Genomic DNA, 5,700 nt, shown 5'->3' with positions numbered 1-5,700 from the left:
TCTCTCTCTCTCTCTCTCTCTCTCTCTCTCTCTCTCTCTCTCTCCTCTTTTTATCTGCCTCTCTTTGTCTCTCTATCTTTGTCTCTGTTTCTGTCTCCCTGTCTCTGTCTCTCTCTGTGTGTGTCTCTCTGGCTCTCTGGCTCTCTGTCTCTCTCTCTGTCTTTGTCACTTTCTCAGTATTTCTTTCTCAGCCTTTCTGCCTTTGTCTCTCTGATTCTCTGTCTCTCTCTTTCTCTCTCTCTGCCTCTCCTTTTGGCTCTCTCTCCCTCCCTCTTTTTTTGCTCCCTTTCTCTCTTCCTGTCTCCTTCTCCCTATCTCCCTCCATCTCTTTTTCTCTCTGGTTCTGTCTCTTTCTCTCTGTCTCTGTCTCTTTGTCTGTCTCTGCCTTTCCTTCTGTCTCTCTTTCTCTTTTTTTTATCCCCATCTCTTTCTGTCTCTCTTTCTCTCTGTGTGTCTGTCTCTCTGTCTGCCTCTCTCTGCCTCTCCCTGTCTCTCTTTTTTCTCTCTCCTTGTCTCTCTCTTTTTCTCTCCTTGTCTCTCTCTCTCTGTCTCTGTCTCTTTCTCTCTCTGTGTCTGTTTCTGTCTGTTTCTCTTTCCTTTCCCAATCCTTTCTTTCTTTTTTTTTTTACCAACAAGGGCATGAGTGGGAAGACAAGAATAGTTTGGCATTATTTTCTCTCCCTCAGGCTTGCTACCCAGTCCAGAAAGTGCTGACTCTTCTTCCATTGGAAGAGTAATCAGGGGAGTAAACTGGAAATGTCACTTTCCCTGTCAATACTATGAATGGGAAGTCTCATTAGGACTGGCTTCCCACTAAGCAAGTGATTGGATGAGGGCCTATAACTACTCCCTTTAGGGGAAAGATGGGAAAGGGAGGGAAGTGTTTACTTGTCAGTACTCTTGAAAAATTCTGTTTTCTGTACTAGAGCATTCATTCGACACACATTTATTAAATACCTTCTATGCTCCCCATATCATACTAGACACTAAAGATAGAAAGATGGAAAATGAAGCTATTCTTTTCCTTGAAGTGGTTACAATTTAGACTAGAAGATAATCATGAGATTAAGAATAAATACCACCTCGCTTTTATATAATGCTTTAATGTTTTGCACTATCGGAGTCTACACCTGAAAGATAGTAGAGTTTTTTGCTGGAGAAAGTAAAACAGAAAAACTCTTTTGATGCTGGCATACATATATAATACAAGCCGAAATACATATGTGGAAGGGTTTATTATTAAATTTATTATTAAAGGCAGGCATATAGGCCAGGAAGATTGAGGACACTGACCTGGGTCCTTCACTTATCTTTTTGTCTGGTTCAGATTCACTTGCTTATGAATCTGGGAAAGAGCTGAGGAGGAAAGTGGCCTTTGCTGCCCTAATATTCACAAAAATACTGTGGAGTTTCTTTATTGGACACTTCACTTCTCTGTGTGTTGTGGGGATGCAGACTGTGTGAGGGGTTAAATAGGAATTTTAAGGGATTTTATGACTGAGTCAAATAGTTGTCTGGAATAATGGACTTCAATTTAGTGCCAGATTCTGGCAGTTAAGAGAAAACAAAACAAAATAAAACCAAAAATCTTCATCCTAACTTGGGGACAATATTTCTGATTCTTGGTTATTGACCCCTTACCTGTATATAACAGCTCATTAGCTCAGCCGAAGACTTGGCCTTACAAGAGAAAAGCTCTTGAGTTATTGCATCTTAATAAATGGAAGCCAAGATGACCAGCATGTGGCACTGAAAAGATGAAGTGCCCAATCTGGCCATTGACAGAAGGTCAATCTGACCAGTGGAGCACCCAGGGGAAAGCAGTGACAAAACATTCAGAAGTGGTCAAGTGAAAACAACTTAATGAAGTGAACAGAGGATGTAAGCAGCCCTGAAACATAGGAAATGAGAGCTCTTTCTTCAACTCATCCTTTCTATCAGGTTATCCCATAGTATACTGAGCACATTCTAGAGCAATGGTCGGCAACGTATGACTCTCGAGCCATATCTGGCTCTTTTGAGGGCCAGATATGACTCTTTCTGCAGGAGCCATAAAGTCAATTTTTTTTTTCAGGTGCTGTTACAGGAGCGGCACTGTGAGCACTGTACGGCTCTCACGAAATTACATTTTAAAAAATGTGGCGTTTATGGCTCTCACGGCCAAAAAGGTTGCCGACCCCTGTTCTAGAGGAACCCAAGCTTAATTAAATATATTAGCCTAAGTCTTTCTTCTCCTGGGCTAGAGAACCTTTTCCTAAATTGGGTTTTAGGAAACTAGATTGGTAGTTCCTTCTATTTAGTTCCTTCCTATCCCATGCTGGAACCAAAAGCCAAGACCTGGAAGGAGGAACACATAGGATAGGACTGGGTAAGGGTTATGGACTTTCTGTAACAATTACAAAACCCAGAAAAGGAGGAAATGGTAGAAAATTATAGATGGTAATGTCCTACTTTCTCATCTGGTCACTCTAAAAATTAGGGGGGAATCCATTGATTGATTCTGCTGGCTGGTTCCATCAAGCACATGCTTCCACTCAAAAAGGTATTTAGAATTAGAGTCACCATTATCAGTTTAATCTCACCAGGAATAGTTGTTTGCCTCCAGAGAAATGGAGAATAAAATTTTATCTTATCCAGGGCATGAAAGGGAGAAAAAAACAGAAACTGGGAGCTGTTACAATGGATTCTTGAAATGAATCAATCTTTCCATGAGGAGTTAGAGGTGGACATTAAAGATAGGATCTTAACAACTTAACATCTAATTTTTGCAATTGATTTATTTTAAATTCCAGGCTCCAACCCCTACATTTTCATGACTTGAAAAGAACAAAGAAATTAGCCTGATTCTTTCCCAGTCAAAGTGGCTGAGAAGAAAAGAATGAATATGAGCAATTTACAGAAAAATGGGAATAATTATATGAAAGGCAAACAAAACAGAAAAAAATTAAACAAACAATAAGAATTCATAAAGGACCTACTATGTGTTAGGTCCTGAGGATCCAAATGCAAGAGAAGGAAAAAAATCCTTCCTCCTCAGTGAGCTTACATTCTAATAGGAAGAGACAAGAGCATATATATTATATACAGGCTAAATAGAAAAGAAATGAAATAAAGTGGACACAAGGCAATTTGCTGACAATTGGAAAAGGAGTTTAGGAAATACTCCACGCAGAGAACAGCATATATACATTGACCACAATGATAAAATAAATTACTATAACACTAAAAGGCAGCTGAAGTCATTAATTACAGTGAACAATCTTGGATCCAAAGAAAAGTGATCCTGTTCTCAGAAGAAAGGCAGGAGACTAGATGAAGAGTGTGGTATATTCTTGTCAAACATAATTACTTTGTTAGTTAATTTTGCTTAACTTTTTATTTGTAAAAAAAAAAAGGTAGAATCAATGATGGTGGTGATAGTGATGGTATACATGTTTATGTGTGTACAAAAACCCCAACAACTAATCCAAATCCCAAAAGCATCAGAGAAAGAGGGAGAGAGAAACAGAGAGATAGAGAAATTGAAGAAAAGGGAAGACAGAGACAGTAAGAAATACAGGGAAGGAAGAAGAGGGGAGAGAAAAGGAGATGTAGAGACACACAGACAGAAACAGATAGATGGACAAATACTTGAAAGGAGGTTTGAAGTCCTAGGTCTTAGGGATAGCCTTGCCTCTTATATACTTACTGTGACGCCAAATAATTCCCCTTTCTTCCCTGGGTTCCTCAGTTTTCCCATCCATGAAATAAAGGGGTAGACTAATCATGGATTCTTAACCATTTTTTATCAGTCTAATAAACTCACAGACCCCTTTTCAGAAAAAAATTTTAAAGTATAAAAAATTCATTTTGTTACAAAGGAAATTAATTCTATTAAAATTCTGTTATATAAAAATGGTCATAGATTTCAGGTTAAGATTCTTTTGAGTATATGAATTTTGGAATAATTTTTTTAAAACTGTCATTGATATACAAACCTGAAAGTTTGAAAAATACTTTACATGTATTATGTATTTTTTAACCGCAACCCTGTAAAATAAATCTACTTATTTTCAAACTACATCTGTAAAATCAGTAGAGTGAATTCCCAAGGAGGATTTCATCTGTTCTGCATCTTAAAAGTTTTAGAAAGTGCCTGTGACTTGTTCAGGGTCACATAGCTAGTATGTGTCAGAGGCAAGACTTGAACTAGATCTTCAGAACCCTAAAGCTGATTCTCTTAACAACACCATGCTTCCTAGATAGGCTGTTTTTATAGGTATCATTATTCCTATTCTGCAGATAGATAAACTAAGGCTGAGAAAGGACAGGTGAGATAGGGAATAAGTATCAGAGGTTTGTTTTAAACTCAAGCCTTCCCAACTCAAGTCAGATATTCTCTTTTATGTATAGGAACTCTTTCACTTCTGATATATGAGAGAACAGAAATGGAATTGGAGAAAGGCAAAGTAACAGGAAATGAAAAACATATCTGCCAAGTGTTTTCTGTAGAACATAGACTGAAAGCACCATATTGCTTCTGGATGGGTGGCTGCTCCTTTCCATGTTATGGCTGTAATTTCCATTTATAGCTCTCTATTATTAGAGGGTAGGGAGTGTGTTTGGCTTTGCCTCCATAGTCAATTAAGTACTCCAACGCAGGAATACAGTGGGTGTTTAATTAGCATGCTGAGAAAGCAAGAAGGCTGCCACTAGAGACAGTCTTGCAGAAGGTTTCAAGAACTCTTTCCCCTTTTATCTTAATGTTCATTCGTTTCAGTCATGTCTGACTCTTCATGATCCCATTTGAGGTTTTCTTGGCAAAGATGCTGGAGTGGTTTGCTATTTGCTTCTCCAGTTCATTTTACAGATGAGGAAACTGAGGCAAACAGTTTTAAGTGACTTATCTGGGGTCACATAGCTAGTAAGCATCTGAGGTTAGATCTGAACTCAGGAAAATGAGTCTTCCTGACTCTGAGTTGAGTACTCTAGACACTGAACCACATAGTTGTCCTTCTTTCTCCTTAACGTCTTCCCCGTCCACCCTGCTTATTTTCTGCCTTAGTAACAACTCTATGAAGTGTAAGGGCTAGGCAAACAGGGTTAATTGAGTCATCAAGAATCACACAGCTAGGAAATCACTGAGGCTGGATTTAAATCTAGAGCCTTCTGTCTCTAGTCCTGGCTCTCATTCACTGAGCCACCCAGCTGTTTCTCCTTGTGGTTGTAAAATATGATCAGTGCTGGGATGTTGTAATTAAAATAACTCATATTAATGTGATGCTTTATGGCTTGCAAACCACTTTTTTTCCCCAATGGTTCCGTATAGAAGGGGGTAAGGTATTTTCTGCTTACCTTTCCTAGATGAGGAACCTGAGGTTTAGAAATAAGCTTATTTACTCAGTGACACAACTAATAGCCACAGTAAGAGGAACTGACTTTTTCAAGGCTTGCAGAGCACTTCACATGTGTTTGATCATGATTTGATGTATTTAATCTCTAAATATGCTAGGTAGTTCCCTAATATTATACATTATAGAGAAGTTGATTGTTCTAGAATTCATCAAATGAATGTTTAAATTTAGAATCCTTCTTCTTTTTAAGGTGATGCAGTGGGTAGATTATTGAGTTTGGAGTCAGAAAAACCTGAGTTCAAATCTGGCCTCAGACATTTATAAACTGGGTGATCCTGGGCAAATCATTTTACCTGTGCTTGCCTCA

The sequence above is a fragment of the Gracilinanus agilis genome, chromosome 3 (assembly GCF_016433145.1).
Source record: "Gracilinanus agilis isolate LMUSP501 chromosome 3, AgileGrace, whole genome shotgun sequence".
Classification (NCBI taxonomy): domain Eukaryota; kingdom Metazoa; phylum Chordata; class Mammalia; order Didelphimorphia; family Didelphidae; genus Gracilinanus; species Gracilinanus agilis.
Note: the sequence above shows the minus strand (reverse complement) of the source record.